At 34.1% G+C, this 20,171-nt stretch overlaps 1 protein-coding gene across 2 annotated transcripts in view; it reads right to left on the minus strand.

Moving 5' to 3' along the window:
* Nucleotides 1-19,824, minus strand: part of Hdx (highly divergent homeobox) — a 111,105-nt gene extending 91,281 nt beyond the window's left edge. Inside the window, exon 1 of one of the 2 annotated variants that reach the window (XM_034485528.2) lies at nucleotides 19,688-19,824. The gene's annotated coding sequence lies outside the window, so the exon portion shown is untranslated. The remainder of the gene's footprint in view (nucleotides 1-19,687) is intronic. The other variant, XM_034485529.2, reaches the window with a different exon arrangement.
* Between the last annotated feature and the right edge of the window lie 347 nt (nucleotides 19,825-20,171).

Here is a 20,171-nt window from a genome sequence, read left to right on the forward strand (position 1 = left end):
CTATGGTTCCATTACTTTGTATTTTTCTTGTCATTCACGATGTTGAACAAGCACATATACTCACTTGCTATCTATGTATCTTGTTTAATATTTTAAAGTTTTAAAGTACTAATTTAAAAAGTGATATCAAATAGAAAGACAGCCCTTAAGACACTACTTCTGATAAAGCAAATATAATCCAGTATCTATAATGAACACTGAAGATTGCTTTTGATTTAAAAAAATACCCAAAGTATTTGGGAAATATTTGAACAAGATACTTATATAAACAAGATAAGTGGAAAGGTGTAGAGGATCTAGGATGGGAAATCAGAATCAGAATATATTTTATCAAAAATATATGTTCAAATTAAAATTTTTACAATACGAATTTGAGAGTGAGTGAGGGGCTGGGGCCTGAGAGGAAATGAAGGAAGGGACTGTGGGAGAGGTCATCAGGACATTGAAGGGGGAAATAATGTAATCATATTTTAGTTAACATTTCAAAATATATTCCACAGATCAGGGGTTTAATTTTGTTGAAGTCTATATTTCCCCTTTTATTGACTGGGCTTTTTATATTAGTTTGGCTTGAATTGAACTATTCTATACCCAATACCTTTTCATACAATTTTCGGCCTTAGTTTGGAATCTTGCTGTGATTGTGTCTGTGATTATACTGAATCTATAGATCAGATTAATGAAATCAATTATCTTAGCATTATTGTTTCTTAATTCATCAATGTATTGAGTTACATGTTGATTTCTGATTTTTCAACATACAGATCAAACACTTGTAATGTTAAAATATACAAACATTTTATTTGCTAGTAGGTTGTTACTATAAATTTTATTCATTTTTAAATTTCCAGTTGTTCTTTGTTATTTTATTGACACACTGTTGTTTTGCTCTGTTGAATTTGCAGCTGAACACTTCACACAGTTCACATATTACTTACAGAAGCCTTTTATTTTGTACTTGGTACATTCTAAACTTACACCTTCCACACAGATAGGCTTACTTCTTTTCCAATATTTATGTCTTTTATTTATCTACCTTGCCTTATTATACTGGCTAGGAACTACAGATGATTTTTTTCTTTTACTTAATAAGTATAACATTTCTCCCTTTTGCTTAATTTCAGAAGCAAAGATTTAGTTTTTCACTATTAAGTACAATATCATTTGTAGATTTATCAGTATTACCCTTATTAGGTTAATAAGAATGTCTTGTATTTTCATTAAATGAAACACCATCAGCATCATCAGTAGGTCATTACTTTTTCCATGTTTTTGAATATCTATTGAGATGACAGTATTTTTTGCCCTCTAATATTTTGACATGATAAATTATGTTATTTGATTTTGAAATGGTAAAACTACTTCCATTCCTAGCATAAACCATACTTGTGGTACATCGCATTTGATTTTATATATCACTTGTGTTGACTTTAAATATTTCTATCACCACTTTTGAGTCTCTATTTTGGGGGATATTTCTAGTTCTCTTGTGCTATATTTAGCATTACTACTATGTTAATGAGTAACAAAATAGATTTTCTCTATGTATTCTAAAAGAGATTACATAGAACTGCTACATTTTATTTTAGATATTTGTTTGAAATTATCAAATAAAACTATAAAGGGTCAGCAAGATAACTCAGAGGATAAAGGTACTTGCCACCAAACCTAATGATGACTTAGATCCCCAGGATCCATACTGTGCAAGCAGAGAACTGACTCCTGAAAAATATCCTTCAACTTCCACATATGTTCACACACACACACACACACACACACACACACACACACACACATTAAAAATAAAACCATGGTTGCCATCATTATGAAGTGTTAAACTGCAAATCATGTTTTTATAATATCTAAATGATCGAAGTTTGAGTAAGTTTTGCCCCTCTGTGTTTTTCAGGGAATTGGTTCATTTAATCTAAATTGCTGAATTCTAAAGTGTGAATTTATTCCATTTCCCTTTTACTTGTCTAATGACTATAGAAGTCTGAAGTGATTTATCCTTTTCCTTCTTGGTATTGGTAATGTGTTTCTTTCCTCCTTCTTGTTAGCTTGGCAAGAAGTTTATCACTTATATTGATCTGAAAGAATGAGTTTTTCACTTCATTGATTTTTGTCAAAGTTTTTCTGTCTTCATTTACATTTATGTTTAATTTCTGCTCTAACTATTTACTGTTTGCTTTTCCCTTTATTTGGGTTTGTTTGGATTCAAGTTACACTTAAAACAGATTTGTAGGGAAGATCTTATACCTTTGTTTTGAGATACATTTTCCACAAATATAAGCAATTATACATTTCAATTTCTAAGAAGTATTCCATTCATGTTCTGCAAATTTTGGTAACAATTTAAACTTACCCTTCAGTTTACAGTACTTTCAATGTCCGTTTATTTAGACTTTAATTAAAATATGTAGGTATTCTATTTTTTGCTATTGATTTCTACTTGAGAAAGCATAGAACATACTTTGAGTTACATAAAAAGGAGGAAACTTACCCATGTATAGTCAGTCATTTCTCTAAATTCTGATTTCTTTCCAAGTCTGCTTGGTTTTGTTCAGTTCCAAAATTCTTTCAGGAGTTTTAATTTTTATGTATCCTGTCTTACTAAATATTCCATGTACAGTTAAAAGACTATGTTTTCTACTGTTGCATGAATGTTTCTTTAAATGTCGATTGGATTACATTGGCTCATATTATTGTTTGAACTTTCTATATCCTTACTGATTTTTCTTACTATCTTTTAAATCCGTTATTGAAAGAATAAAGTCTTCAAGTATAGTTATGAATCTTTTCTACTTTTATTTATATCAGGTTTCGCTTTATGTATTTTAAAAATCTGTTTTCAGCACATGGAGGTCTATCATATATTTTGGTATACTGAACTTTTATTCAATAGTCATTTTTCTACAGGCCATTTATATTCCTTGTGTTTTTCCTTGGTTTGCATTCAACTATGCTTGATATTAATCTATAATCTTCAGGGTTCTTTACATGTCTGTGTCTCAATATAACATTTCCTGTCATTTTACTTCTAATCTGCCACTATAATATAAGGTGAATCTTTTTTATAAAGCAAATAATTTAAGTCTTTTTTATTTGTTTGTTTTAATTTTTTGTTTTTTTGTTTGTTTGGCTGGTTTTGGTTTGTTTGTTTGTTGAGACATGCTTTCTCTATGTGTTGGCCTGGTTGTCCTGGAATTCACTCTGTAGACCAGGTTGGCCTCCAACTCAGAGATATATGGGCCTCTTTCTCCAAAGTTCTCCAAAGCAAGTAATCAATGTCTTTAGATATTAAATATACTGAGATAATTAGACTAATATATGTTATTTAATCATTGTTTGACTTTGACATTTTGTTCATTGATACTTCCCTTCCCACTTGTTGGTTTATTTATATAGAAATATGGGATCATGTAATTTTAATAGTTGATGAATGTATGTATGTTTTTCTCTCATGCTGGCTTTGAAATCACATATAGCTGAGGGTGGCATTGAACTCCAGATCTTCTTGAATCTACTCCTCAGGTACTATAGGTATGGGCAACCATACCTAGGATTTTTCCAATTTATTTGGAATTATTTTCATAGTTTTTCACTTTATGTTTAATTCATCAGATTTCTGGCTACAATCCTATATACATTTGTAGATAGTATAGCCTTTGCTCAAAGATAGCATGTTGACTTCTTAGATACTTTCTTTTTCGTTTTATACATTTCTGCCTTTAAATGTTACTTCCTGCCGAGCAGTGGTGGTGCATGCCTTTAATCCCAGCACTTGGGAGGCAGAGGCAGGCAGATTTCTGAGTTCGAGGCCAGCCTGGTCTACAGAGTGAGTTCCAGGACAGCCAGGGCTACACAGAGAATCCCTGTCTCGAAAAAAAAATTTTTTTTACTTCCTTCTTTTCCTGGTAGTGGGTGTAATCTTTTGTTTCCCAAAATTTAGAAATCTCCCAAATATTTTGATTATTGATTTTTAGTTTCACTGCATTATGACCAGAGAATATCCTTTCTAGGAGTTTTTTGTTTGTTTTGTTTCATTGATTTTTGACAGTTTGATATCCTCAAATATGGTCCATGTTGATCAAATATCTATGAGTACCTTAGAATTACATGTATTTTGTTATTGTTTCATAGAGTATACTAACCAACTAAAGTAAGCTGACTGAGAGTGCCAGTTAAGTCTTTAAAAAGTAATTGATTTTTGATTCTACATTTGTAGCAAGTACTAAGAAAATGTATCCAGCTCTCAGAATTCAACAGTGTCACTGTTTCTTTTTTATGATTTTGTTTCAAATTTTAGAGTGCTATTATTTGATACAAATTGTTTAAGCATTTTATAGTTTAATTTATTGATCTGTTTATTAAAAAGAATGGTCCATCTTTATCCCTTGTAATTTTTTTTCCTGTTTAACTCTTATCTGATATATTGATATAATATGGCTTTCTTCTCATGGTATATTTTTTCATCGATTTATATGTGTCTGTGTCTTTGTATTTAAAGTATGTTACTTGTAAGCAGTTTATGCCTTTTAGATGGCCTATTTTGACAATTTTTAAATGACATAAACATCAATATGGTTGAGTTTAAATGTATAATATGCTTAATTGTTCCCTATTTGTCTATTTGTCCAACACATTCTTAGTTTTTTATTATTATTATTTTATATTCGTTAAATGTTTTTGTGATTCTAACTTATTGGGTTATCCCCCTTTGTTTCCTTACTTTAGTTAACTCACTGGAGACAGCAGTATACCTGTTGAACTTATTGCCATGGAAAGAATCTTCCAATGATATCCTTTAATTTCTCCTTTAACTAGCCTTTATTTTGTTGCTAAACGATGTTGTCTTATTATGTTTTAAAGCTTTCCATAAATTTTCATTAAAAATTAATGAGTGATTTTTAATATGATTTCTTAATATGATTTTTAAATGGAAAAGATCTTCCTTTTTTTCACCCACAGATGTACTATTTCCAGTATTATAAACTCCATATTTCAATTTGCTTTCATTGTCTTCCTCTCTAAAAAGAACTTTAATAATATTGATAGAGTACACCTGCTACTAGAATGTTTTTGAAACATTTTTATTTCATAAGCAAACCACATTTATTTTGCTTTGACATTTTTAATAAGAAATTTGGGTTGATTGGTTTTTTTTTTTTCAAGAGACTCTGATGCATTTCAGGATAACCTTGGGCTCAGTCTGTAGCCAAAGACTCATTTTGTCACGAAGAACTAGATTTCATTGCACTTGTATTTATTTATTTATTTATTTATTTACTCATCTTTAATATTTATTTTTTAAAGTTCACCTCTCTCTCTCTCTCTCTCTCTCTCTCTCTCTCTCTCTCTCTCTCTCTCTCTCTCTCTCTCCCTCTCTCTCCCTCTCTCTCTCTCCCTCTCTCTCTCTCTCTTCTCTTTCTCTCCCTTGCTCTCTCCTTATAGTTCCCTTCCACTTTCCTTCTCTGTCCCACTCTCCATGTGCCTGGAGATTAGAGAACTCTCTAGAGTTGGTTCTCTCCTGCCACCTTGTGGGATCCAGAAACAGGTGGTCAGGTCTTTGCACAGGGTCAACAAGCTAAGTCATCTTGGAGGCTTCATTTTCTGGCTTTTTTGAGGCAGTTTCATATAGGCCAGCAGGATCGGAGGCTGACCTTGAACTTCATATCTTGCCTTTACCTCCTGAAAACAGGAAGGTGCTACACCGCACACAGTTTGTGGAGTATTAAAAATTGCACACAGGGTCTCATGTTAGACAAGCACTCTTTTAAGTAAGCGACATCCCCAGAACTCAAGATTATTTTTAGTTTAAGTGCTTAAAAGGTGTGGCTTCACTGATTTCCATCTTTTTTCAATGAGTTACCTCAGTCTTATTTCCCTGTATATAAAGTATAGGCCCCCGCCATCCCCTTTTCTGCTTTTCATATTTTCTGTTCCTCTGTATTTTAACAATTGGATAATTCAAAATGCTAAGATACCACATCCAACTTTCATTTCATATTGCAACCTTCATTTTGTGCACTCTTACATTTCTAGAATTTCAAAGCAAACCATTAAAAATAATCTCCAATTGTCTCATCCTACTGCTTCGTAATCTTTATATACATATATCATGTGATAACAACAGTGGTTTAATTAGTCTTCTAAACCTATCTTTCTTCCTTAAGGTGCCTTAATTATTCCCTCTTTGAAACGTCAGGTATACATCTTCCTGTTTCTGTGTATTCTAATATACTGAATCTTCACTTAATTCCATATATGGTGAACATTATTGTTGACTAATAAATACGTTTGTAGTCTTTGGGTATGTTTAGGTTTTGTTATGGGAAATATTTAAGTTATTTGAAAGTAGTTTGAAGATCTGAGGTTGGCAAATCTAGAATTGCTTTCATTCTAGAGTCACTACTCCATTACTAAGACAATGTCTTTTGAGAACCCTCCTAAAAGCATCGTGCAATGGGGGCTTTCCAAATTGGTTAGGTGGAACATTAATTATTATTGATCCTGCGTGAGTGAACACTTATTTATGTATTTATATTTATTAACAGACCATGTCATATGTAGTCCAAATTGTCCTTGAATGTGTTATGCAGCAGAGAATGGTCTTACGTTCCTGTTCCTCTTACCTTTACTTCCCAAGTGCAGGGAAGGGTGCTGCCATGCCTGCCTCTTACATGAACTTTATAGATAGTTTGGCATGTTGATTTCTAGAGATGTTTTTCTCCTCTATGTCCTCAACAGCTTGTTCACTTGAGCTGATCAGTATTCAACTTAAAGACTTGAACAATCTCTCTATAGATCTCTTGAGATCTATGTGTGATAGCCATCCCTGTGCTGGATTAATGTCTTTATTCCTTTGTCCCTCAAAGTTACCTAAACTGTTATCCTTAACTCAAAACTATGTCTCCTCATCTCAAAGAAACTAGGATGTTTGGGTTGCCTTTCTCTGGCCCATCATTTAAATGTTCCCTAGGCAATGAATCGGAATGATCTAAGAACTCATTTTTTTGGTTGTTGTCTATCAGAAATCATGGTCCTGGCCTGTCTATTGTCATAGGCCTGAAGTCCATTAATTCTTATATTATGGTGTGTTTTTAGACATTTAAGATGAAAGCCTGTATCTTGCTGCTGTTAATTCATCATGGCTGTGAGCAGCAAATTCAGATGGCCTTTTAGAGTAGAGTGGGAACATTTTAGGAGTCAAGACATCTTTGCATTCAGTGGACTTTAATACTACTCACTAGTTTCACAGTCTTGGAACAGATAACTGAACTCTTAGGCCTGAACATCCTCAAATGGATACGGGGAATATAAAAAAAAAAAGTCTCATGATGAGTTTTCTTCACTAAAATAACTGCTAAGTTATAATGTGCTACTTAAAAGCCATTTCTCAAAGTTTAAATTTTTATTCATTTGGGTTTTTGTTTGTTTATTGATTTCTCTTTGTAGCCCCAACTGTCCTGGAAGTAGCTCTGTAAACCAGACCAGCCATGAACTCAGATATCCATTTGCATTTGCCTCCCATGTCATGGGGTTAAAGGCGTGTGCCATCATGATTAGGAATAATTTAACAAATGCCACTCCATTCCTATACCATTAGCATAAAACATCAAAGGAAATATAGTATTACACCATAATAACAAAAGAAAGAATGATCCTATTCTTATCCATAAGGGTTTAATTTTTTAAAATATCAAAGAATACAAAAATGTTTAGTACAAAGATATTGAATACAAAAGGATGCCACAATAAAACAGACTAAATTTCATTTAGAAAAACTTGAATAAATATATAGTAATTAATTGGTATTTCAATGTTAAATCTGAACATGTGTAAAATAGTTATTATTATAAATCAACTCTCATATCTGTAACTTTTAGGTATCATCTACATGTAAAATTCTCCTCAACCCAAACTGTTCTATTTAGCTTATTTTACTATTAACTTACCAGAATTATAGATGTTGTAAAAATTAAATTCCTAAATCCTTTATGTATAAACTCTATTAATGGGTATCTGACATGTTCTAATAGCATGAAAATATATTCATTATCTGTTTATTGAACTACAATTTACTGGCATGACCTATATACATCTCTTGCCTTTTTTTAAAATACAATTGGTTCTGTCATTTATGACAAGGGGATATTATAAACAATTCTACTGCATGAATTCCTCAAAGCATAAAAAACTGTCTACTGACCTCATTTTAAGAACCTTAGATGTATCATTAGTCATGTTTACCAGATTCATAAAATTACATTAACATTCATCATGGCACAGAAACACATTGTAACACAATTTTATGTATACATGATCCACAAAAATAGATGAAAACATACTTAACTGGTACTGCAGAGATACTCACATACACATGTATAGCTATACTTATAATATTTGAGTCTTTTTGTTTGGGGGAGACAAAGTCTCACTTTGTAGTCCAGAATGGCCTAGAACTTAATATATATTGCCGTCTAGCTTCAATACTCAAGCCTTAACCTCCTGAGCGCTGGAATTTCCCACGAGCCACCATGTCCAGCTCTAATGTTTAAATTCTAATAAACTTAGAAAATGTTTGTACCAAAGGAGGAAAATGTTTCAGCAAGTAAATACCTGGGATCTCAGAGTACTTCACTAAGAATAATTTATCAGCTTTTAAGATATCTGCATTTAGCATGTGTTAATGATAAAATTAAACTGTCTATAAACTATAACAGCATTTTATATATTTGGATGACAAAATTCGTATTATTCCAGAAAGGAGAAAGATCAGTTTCAAGCAGATATTCCAGCACAAGGAAGAACCATAAATAAGGCTCTAATATATAAGGAATGTCCCTGTATCTTTAGTTCTGATTTCACCCATTCACATATAGAATATAGGAAATAATCACTAATATCTTGGATTCATAGTTCCACCTGATGAACTATCAAGCATTGTGATTCATACATCTTTCATCACTAATTATGCTTCTTTCAATATTGTTGTCTGTAAACAAAGTGTGCAAGAAAAACCTTTCTTCCTTGTAACACGTTCTTAATCATTTTCTCAATTTTTTAATCGATATAACTCCATCCAAATTTCTCGTCTTACTTACTCTACTCCCAGAAGGAATGTTTATTGGTAGATAAAATTTGTTTTAAGATTAGTGTCATTTTCTTTCCTTAAACATTCTTTTGTTATTTCTTGAATCAGATTTGCACTTTATATAAGCATTAAAGGTAGTTTTGTTTTGTTTTGAAAAAAAAAAAAAGACTGGCATATCCAATTTTTTTTTTTTACTCCTGATTTCTTAGATCTCCTGTTCCTGATTTTATATCATTCTACAAAATCCTAGGGGGGGAAACTTTTCAGTACACAAGCTGTTCTCTAGGGCTTAGTGTTGGGAGCCGACTTTAGTAGAAAGCGGCTAGATCAACTTTGCAGCCATCTGGAACCATATACCCTGATGAAAGACTTGGTTGTCAAAAGCCTATAACAGCTGAAGCACACTCTGATAAATATCTTGTTTATCCCACATAGCTTGTTTTGCTGTTTAGTGACCTCAGCTGTATGGTGCACGTGGTAAAATGTTTTCACCTGTGTTCTCCTGCTTGTGTATATAAATACCTCAGAATTCCCTTCAATAAGAGAGACTTGAGAAAATAGAAGAGACTGAATCACACCCTGTCTTGTCTCCATTCTTCGCGTCTCTTGCCCCAAGAGCCACACTCTCTCTCTCTCTTGACCAGAGCACTTAGCCCCAAAAGCGTTGAGGCAAAGTGTTGAGGCAGAATGTGGGCCTCAACAGCTTAGGATGAGTCCCTTGAAGCACACCATCGAGTGATACATAAGTACCACTGTATAAACATTCAGATATATAGTGGACAAACAATATACAAACAGACACAACTTTTACCTAAATACTGGAAACATATTTATTTCCCTCAAAGAAAAGAGAACTCAAACTGTTGGTAAAAAGTTAAATTTGTATAGTCATTATAAAATACATTATGGACATTCCTCAAAAAGTTAAAAATAGAACTCTTATATGATCTAGTAATATCATTACTGAGTATATATCCAAAGAAATGAAATTAATCTATGCACTTATGTGTTCTTATAGAAATATTCACAGTAGCCAAGATATGGTGAACTCAATCTGAGTGTCCATAAATGGTTGTCTAAATAAAGGAAGTGTGATATATATATATATATATATATATCTCACACACATATATATGTATATATATGTATATATAGATATACACACACACACACACACACAGACACACACTGATATATTATTAAGCCTTAAAACAGAAGGAAAACTTGTCATTTTCTTTTTTTTTTTTTTCCCCACAAGACGCAGGAGCGGGAGCGCGGGATTCGAATGCGCGCACCAAGAGACGGTGCGCCCTCTGCGGGCGGGCGCCTTAAGGGCCGAGCCACCGGCAGTTCGCTGCTTGTCATTTTCAACAACATTGATAGGACATTATGATAAGTGAAATAAGCCAAGAATAGAAAAAAATATCACAAGACTTTGCTTATATGTGGAATCCAAAAATAAAAAGTTGAATTCATAAAATCAGAGAACAATGGCTGTCAGGAGTTGGGGTTGGATAGATTGTGGGTAGATATTGGTGGAAGGATATAACTATTCAATTAGATAAAAGGAATGATTTCAAGAGCTCTATTGTATAACATGACTGTAGTTAATCATAGTGGATTATTTACTTTAAAAGTGATAAAAGAATAGATTATAAATGTTCTCAGAACAAAACCAATAAGTATGTAAGGTAATATGTATGTTAATTAGCTTGATTTAGTCATTCCACTATGTGCATATATTAGAACATAACGTTGGTTAGACACTGTATACACCTGTAATCTCAGAATTTTGGAGGGATTAAGACAAGAGGACCATAAGCTAGAGTTTAACCTGGGCTACACAGAAAGATTGTGTTTCTATAAATATTGTAGGTCATAAATATATAATTACATATATAATTGTTCTAATTAAAGTAACAAATAATTATCCTCATACATATTTTTAATAAACTGAGAAAATGTTGGATTACTTAAAAGCCTTATAAGAGAACAGTTCTGAATTCAATAGCCACAGGATAAGAAGGCACTTCGTTTCCGTTTGCTTGTTTGTTTTGAAACATGTTCATGCTCATGCTTTGTAGCCAAGGATAACCTTGAATTTCTGTTCCTCCATTCTCTGCCTCTCTCATGTTTAAATTACAGCCACATGCCAATAGGCCTAGTTAGATGTAATACTAAACACCCAATCTAGGGCTTTATCCATGCTAGGCAAGCACTCTACCAACTGAGCTACATCCTTATCCCTAATGACACTTGTTCAGTGTCTGTTTGAAAGAGACAACCAAAACATGATCTTTCCTAAACTGACAAAAATTTCTTTGAGTCTTTGATGTATTCTACCTTAAGATGCTCAATGCTTAGTACATCAGATGTCTTTCCATAGTTTACAACTGTAAGGCAAACATTTTTGCTTTATACCTGGAAATAAAGAAGTATACATCGTCATCTGTGTTGTGTATATACACATGGCAATTTCTTTTGTGACTAGTGAACAAAAACTTCTAAATTTTAAAAAATCACATTTTTCAGACATTTGAAAGTAAGTCACTGAACTTACTGCAGTATCTGCAAACTTCAGTTTAAGACACTGTCCTATGTTATGCTTGTAAAATCAAAATTGAGCATGCACATTATTGCCAAGTTATAACCATGTGTGTATTTAAAGAATATCATTAATTCCTAATGTATTTCTTGGCATTTTTCTCTTGCCTATTTTTTTTAAGATTTATTTATTTTATATATGAGTACACTGTCACTGTCTTCATACACACCAACAGAAGGCATCGATTCCATTACAGATGGTTGTGAGCCACCATGTGATTTGCTGGGAATTGAACTCAGGACCTCTGGAAGAGCAGTCAGTACTCTTAACTGCTGAGCTATCTCTCCAGCCCCTCTTGGCTAATCTTATCATATAGATATGAATAACAGTCGGGAAGATTATACAGCAAAATTTTTGACTCTTTCATTATAATTTTATTCTTTTGTGGCAATCAGAATAGATCTGCTATTCTGATAGAATAAACTATCCATAGTCTGATCCTGACCACATACAGCAATTGCTATTCTATCACTCATATTTAATATAGGTAAAACGATTAAAGTATATATTTTATGTTTAAGAACATAAACTTCGTTTTTGCACATATATTTTGTTGTTACAATAATTATGTGCGAGAGTGCATGCATTTGTGAGTCTATGTGCGTGCTTGTGGGTCTGTGAGCTTGTGTGTGTGTTGTTTTATTTTCTGAGACAGAATCTTGTTAGATAGCCTAAGCAATCATTAAACTTGTTTCAGTCTTCCAAGTGCTGGGGCTACAGTTGTGAGCCCCCATGTCGAGTTTGAAAATGAGTCTAAAACAAATTATGAAAAGGTCAAGAGAGTCCAAATAATAATGTTTCTCAGTACAGTGCTTATGCTTCTATGGAAAGCAGAAGGTTAGAAAGTGGGCAGTAAGTGCTGGAACTGGTCCAGTTGATACAGCATCCTGAAGAAAAGCTTTACAAAAGCTTGAGGAGTTGACCTACACTTGGTATTTTGTATGGATGCATAGATTTAATAAGTTACTAAAATAATAGAATCATAGTTTAAAAGTTAGAAATAACTTTATATTATAATAAATATAACAAATCTGGTATCATTAATAAACTGAAAATCAGAGATATAACGTAACATATTTCAGAACTTGCTTTATCAAAAATATCTAATTAACATCATAAGCTCTTTTATGTCTAGATTATTTTGTCAAAACTGAGGGTATTATAGGACATAAAGTATTAAAATAAATATTGTTAAATATCCTAAAAGACAATCTTGAGTAAATTTGTTAAAGTTGCCTTAATAAATTGAAGAAAAATCCATCCTGGAAATTCCAACTTTAACAATAGAAATGTATTCTGTCACAGTTCAGAAGACTGGTACTCTCCAATGTGGATGTTTAGGTTCCATTTAAAGACATGGCTTAATTCCTGGAACCTGCAAGTATTAGGTACATTGTAAAAGTAAATTAAGATTGCAGGTGAAATTAAGATTGGTAGTCAGCAACCATAAATAAAATTATTCCACATTATTAGAGTGGGCTAAATGTGATGATTACCAGGGACCTTAAACATGAAGATGGAACCATAATAGCTCCACGAATGATGAAATGTCAGAGACCTAATAAAACACTGTCAACTCTAAGAAGAAAGCTATAAGACAAGATATGTGGATGACTTCCAACAGCTGGGAGGAGCAAGGAAATGGATCCTTCCCCTAGAATTGCCAAAGTGGAAATTCTATTGACAAAAGTATTTTAATACAGTGAGAATCATTTGATAATTATTACTTTCATAGCACAATGCATTTATGTTATTATTCTTGTTTGTTGCAAGGCAAGATCTTGCTAAGAAGCCAGTTTTGGCTTCAGATTTGTGATTCTCTGTCTCTCAAGTGCTGAGGTTATAGTATTCCACAATGCCAAATTTATGTTATCTTAAACCACTAATTTTATGGTCTTATATCACAACAAACAGAAAAAGTTTAGTTTCAGAGCCCCTGTATATCTATCTATATGCTTTGTGTGACTCTCTGTTGATTCTGCCTATGAGTCACATATAATGATAAGTATCATTTCAAATGTGAGGCCACTGCTATCATCAAAGTCAGTGGATTTATCTAGACTCAACAGTTTGATTTATTATATAATTATAGTTCTCCTTCTAATCAAATAGTATCAGCTTCACGATGGAAGGAAGCTTATATCAATCAGTCAAGTAATAGAAAATAGAAAATACTTTGATTTCATATTTCTTTACATTTATGAAACTGGACAAAAAAATCAGTTTTTGTCTATGATCACCAGCTTTCAAAACTCTAGGTAGTGAAGAAATTCTAACTTTGATTTCCAACAGTGCTTCTCAGAAGTTAATTTGAATATCGATCACCTGGGGGATCTTGCTAAAAGCAAGTTATCTGGGCAGGGTCAGAAATTTTCAGTTTCCAAGCCCTTTCCATGTGATGATCATGCTTCCATTCCATGGAGCATTCTTTGACCATCAAAGATTTAATAGACACACATACACCAAACCTAACCAGAAAAGTCAATTTACTGATAAATGATTTAATGTTGCTAGAGGTAAGTCTGAAGTGTGTTTTCTTCTAACTAGAAATGATGCAGACACCGACTTTTTCAATACATTCGCGTTTGTAATATTATTTATCAGTATTAAATATATGGGTGAGAATTCTAAATAAAATAAGTAGCATATATTAAAAAATAACTCAAGTGGTTATGCTGTTGTCTTAGGAGAGATGAGTCAAGGCTGAAGATTCAGACATCTACTGTAATACTTCCCACTAATGTAGAACATATTTCTTTTTTCACATTTTACAGTCTCCTAGGTCTCTACCAATCATGCTCTTTTGTGAAGATTTTGACACAGAAAGTTGTCAGTCTATGAAAGGGCAAAGCTACTTTGAAGATAGGTCGCAGATAATTACTTTCTAAAATGTTACAGCTAGTCTGTCATAAAATACACAAAAGGTAGAGCCAGCTAACCAAATAGAAAAGTATTAAAGCAATAAATTAGTGAAGTTGAAAGCATATAATCTTATAATGCAATGTTTCATAAAACTCAATGAAGGGATGTATTCGCCATTGGCTGCTTCGACACAGTAAAGAATATGAGTCTATTACCCTACGACATGGGAAACCATGAGGGGTTCATATGATGACCTCTTTTTGGAAGAAAAACATGTATCCACTGAGAAAAACATGAAAATTTTATAGATTTTACAGGCTAAGAAAGAGAGAAAATAGTGGACATATACACAAACATATAGTACAAACATTTGGAAAATAAAGTGGATTTCAATAGTGAAGTGTTTAGCTTAGAATAATATCCTTCTTTATGTCCAAGCTCTGCCACTTACTAATAGCATGACCTTGCACAAAACAACCCCCAAAATGTCTGTTTACATGGGTATGTAAGTCACATGTTTGCAAGACTGCTTAAAACACATCAAAAGAAAACGTCTCCCATTCCAAGGAGAGACAAACTAAAGAGATGGTTTCCTGAATTTTTTGTCACTCTGAAAAATAAAAGGAGTAAAGATTTTGGATCAGTTCAATTGCTTATTGACCTAGCTGTAAAACAACAGGAGACCAAGAAAGTAGAGCAACTACTTCTCATATACCTTTACATGAGGAAGAAGTAAACTGTAGTATTTGATTGACAGCAAAAAAGATGACTCTACTTATACAGATGAGTTTTACCTTATTGCCTTGGTATTACTGATAATTAGAAAGATTCCAGGATGCCTGTAACAGTTTCTGAATATGCTAAGCTTTCCAGCTTGTGTGTGTGTGTGTGTGTGTGTGTGTGTGTGTGTGTGTGTGTTTAATGCTGAGGACCAAACTCAAGATCTAATTTTACTATGCTAGTACTCCAATGCTGAGGTAAATCCCAGCTCTAGCTGTTACAGCACCTTTCTTTTTCTTAAAGTGTCTTTTTTGTTTGTTTTTGAGATAGTAATTTAATTACATTTCTCCTTTCCCTTTTCTCCCTCCAAACCCTCTCATATGCTTCTCCCTAGTCTTCTTCAAATTCATGGCTATTTTTCATTAATTGCTATTGCATGCATATTTGTATTTCTATTGCTCTAGATTTCATCATCTTTTACTTCCAAAACCAGTATATCTAAATATAGTATACTCAATGAAATTACATGTCACTACTAATTTCAATTTTAACTGATTCCACTACAAAATAAACATCAGGAATCCATACTTTTATCATGTTGAGGATTTTATTGTTTAAAATTCTAATGTCCTCTCTAAAATGCAATTTTAATGTGAATGAATTCAGTGTTTTAAAACAATAATTTCATGCAAAATTTACTATCATTTATAGTTAAGGCACTGTATTTCTTAAAGATTTATTTACATTTTATTTTATATATGTGGATGTTTTGCCTGTGTATATGCATATATACTCTGTACATGCCTGGTATCGATAAAAGTAAAAAAGGGTCATTGGACTGGAGTTACGGAAACTAAATATATGCATACACCATTGGGTCAAGCTTTCTCATGACTGACATTCCACACATAGTATGGAAGATATACACCTGTCTCATGCCATCATCAGCTTGACAAGGCCTTGATCTTCTTAGAGACTAAACTGCAACTGGAAATCCAAAATGAGTATCTTCACATTTAGTTATAGATACACACACACACACACACACACACACACACACACCACTAGGCCAGGATGCCAGAGGCTCAGATCCTAGTTAAGTCTCTAAGAATTCATTGTTACCTTTCTCAAGGATACAGTGATCATGAGTAAAATAGAAGTTGGATCTTAACTGTGACATTTGAATCCTAGCTGTGTGGACCTAGACAAATCAACTACTTTGAGCCTCCAGGTTCTCAAATCTAAAATGAAAAATTGATATTAGTAACTGTTTGAGAGGCATGCTATATGGTTTAAATACAATAAACTGTGTAAGATCATGATGGTATATATAAAATGCACAATGTTTGGTACTAATATTAGCAAAGTACTTCACATCTCTGGACCTCAGATTTATGGTATGTAAGATGAGAAAACAGGCTTATCATTAGAAAGTTCCTTCTAGTTCAAACTCTACATCTCAAATGAAAAAAATCTGTCTTTCTCTACATATAAGAATCATAAGATGAACATCAAAACACATTCTCTTCTTTGATCTTTTATTTTTAACGATGTGAAATAAAGAGCATGTTCAATTTAAGCCCTGCATTTTAGTCAGAATTGCCTAACTGAATAATCTATTGATGTGCAAATAAACATGTAAGGGAATCATATTAATTATTATATTGTCTACAAGCTAAAACTGCTATAAAAGAACTCCATAATTTATGCAATAAGAGAAAAGGTCAAGGTAAAAGAGCATTCCCTAATAATAAATAACACTCATAGTTCACTTACAATAAACTATTAGCATTATTTTAAAATTTATAAATTGTAATACCCTTTTGAATTGGTTTTAAACTATGGACCTCAAACCACAACATTCAAAAAGTATTGGGATGGTGCCTCAAAATGAAATAAGAATTGAAATAAAACTGTTTATCTAAAAGAATTCTCTATAATAAACTATGATTACACTATCATTTGAGCAAAAGTTCTGCTCTATGAAACAATGAAATTTTATTCCCAAGGAATATATATATATATATATATATATATAATCTGTGGCAACCATTATGGTGATCAGCTGTCAAATTAAAACTGTCAAAGGTAGTCAATCTAACATAGTAATTGAAAGTATAATGCAATAAATAGTGATTAACAGCAGATTTTTCAAGAGGCACGTCATGACATAATGTGATTAGAAGGAAGTAGAGTGATGGGACGTCTCTAAGCAGTGTCTTCCAATGGAAAGAATTACAAATAAATCTACTTCTGAGGCAATGATGCTTTGGTCTTGTTTATGGCGTATTTGAAAGCCACTCATGAAACAGCTATCTCCATAAAGCCTTTTCCATGACTCACAGTCAGGCTTGTTTAGTCACCAGAGGAGTCCTTGCCTGACTAACGATGACTAAAATTTATGTGTGTGTGTGTGTGTGTGTGTGTGTGTGTGTGTGTGTGTGTAGTTCTCTTCAGAACATTATTACTTAGCTCCCCAGGGAATTTTTTTTCTAAGGAAATAAGAAGTTAAGTGACTATAGCTGTTTTCATTAGTCATCCAGGTGTGTGGGAAGATAGTAAAGAACTGGCTGGCCTGTTCCCAACCCCTAAGAATATAAAGTCCAGTTAAAGAGTACATAATAAGACACACATACATGGCACAAAGTAAGATGGTAAACAACAGGGTAGAAGAAAATGACAAATCAAAGAACAGATGTGAGAATTTTAGGGAAGTTGACCTATACAGCCACTGCATTACACTTGAAAGACACTTATAGGTGGTCTAATTTGAATAGAGCTTCCAAAAGGGACAAGATTTAAATTATGTAGACTAGAAAGTTACCTAGGAAAAGATAGTAATAGTGGTGTGAGAAGCAAAATTATTCAAGAAACATTAGGGAAATTTACATTGAAGAAAATAAGGTGCTACCATTCAAAAAGGCTAGATTGAGGTTTGGTTGTCGTTTTGCAATCTAGGTGAAATCTGGCTTAAAATAATAGATAACAGGAAGTGGCTGGAAAAAAATAGATAATAGGAAGCCAAGGATATTCTTGTTAGAGAAGACAATATTGAAGTAGTGTTCCCAGACAAGTAGTTTTGTATTGTGAAAGGTGTATACTGGCTAGGAAGCTCCTTTAGTTATCAGAGGAGTAGGCGAAGAATGGTGTGAGAAGACATACAAAGGAAAAGTTGCCAACATTTAACAAGATCTGCACCTTAAAAATTGAAGAAAATCCCAGTTTTATCCCTGTAAAATGGGAGTAAATGATGAGATCATGGTGGGGACTAATAATCCAACCACACGATCTTTCACCAAGGACAGAGAGGCCGATCGTTCCTCCAACAGTGAGGTGACACGGTCCCTCTCAGTGAATAGATGCTGAAGAAAGTCTCTTAAAATACGATTTCACTTAGATAGTTCTAATAGAAACACCCAGGAAGAAGAAAGAAGGAAAATCTCAAATCTGAGATAGAGGCCAAAGATTTATATGACGGGGCTAAGATGAAGAAAAGACAAACAGGTGAGTAAAATGTATTTCTCCAAGTCTCCAGAGTGATCCTCCAAATTACTGAATGTCATATCAAAACTAAGCTCTTTGAAGATCGAAAGTTAGATTTATTTGAAAAAATATTGTATACAACCCCCCCCCCCACCCCGCACACACACATCCTAAACTTTTCTTTTTTAATCTGAGAACTTTAGTCTGCAAGTTCTTCAAGTTCCTCCTTTCCATAGAAGTATCTGGAAATTAAGATTTGGTTTCCCAAATTTATCAGGCTCATTTTGATGCAGAGTACACTCAGTAGGCCAGATGCAAAAATCAGTAGCAGATCCCTTCACTTCAAATGGCACTTGAAACATCTCAAGGCCAAATCCCTAACCTTTCCCTTATTCAGTTCAGACACAGCTCAGCCCCTCCCCCTCTAGCTAAAGAAAAAAGGCGCCTGCGCAATTTCCAAGCCCATTCTCTCTGCAGTGAACCTCCCCCCTCCCCTCTAATCAGAGTGTTTATGCGCAGGCGCAGCGTCCTCGATGCGTTTGAGTGGGGCTATGAGAAATCTACTGTCCAGTAAAATCTAGAAGTGGTAGAATTCAATTCTGTTCTTTCTTTAGAAGCACAGGCGCCAGTTTCTCTTACTATCGGGCCAGTAGTATGTCCCAGCCATCGCCCTCTTTCAGAGCAAGGTCCTGCACTGTGTGGCAATAGCCACATTATCCCCATCCTCAGCTCCTTTCTAATTTCACGCTCTTTGCCAGTCTTTGCTGGGAGGGTAGAGGCAGTTGGCTTCCCAGAGGCTGCACCAATTTATTGGCTGTATCTTTAGGCCACAGACCCTACGGGCCCCCTACTGGGCACATTATCCCAGGGTTTTGTAAGTCCTTCTTTGCCCTTCACGGACAGCCAGGTTAGGCGCTTACCTCGGGTGTGGTGCGGTCACGGAAGAGATCAGAGGTTCCAAGATGAGACCAGGGCCAGAGCAGGCGGAATCCGCGAGATTTTTTTCCTGGGTCTCCACTGCCGCCTCAGACAATGAAATCAGCGTGTCCGATCATCAATTCTCATCATGATCGTGACGTCACAAAAGACAGCGGCCAATGAGAGCCCGAGATCAGCTCCGGACAGTTCCTGGCCTCAGCCCAGAACCCAAGAGTTGGAGGGAGGGCAGAAGAGGTGGCTTCCTGTAGTAGGGCTGCCTCTTCCTGGCACTTACCTGCTGATTCTATGGCGGGGCCTCTCAGTACTTCTCTCCCTGGATAGCTATGAACGTCCAGCATCCCTGTACCTACAGTAGTTTCATGACAATCCTTGAGTCAAGTGATGCCTGGTCTTCAAACTTGAGATTTGCTTTGAGCAAAATTGTTCTCCATTACCAAAACTGAATGATAGCATAAAGGTTTAATT

This window comes from Arvicanthis niloticus, chromosome X (genome assembly GCF_011762505.2).
Source record: "Arvicanthis niloticus isolate mArvNil1 chromosome X, mArvNil1.pat.X, whole genome shotgun sequence".
Classification (NCBI taxonomy): domain Eukaryota; kingdom Metazoa; phylum Chordata; class Mammalia; order Rodentia; family Muridae; genus Arvicanthis; species Arvicanthis niloticus.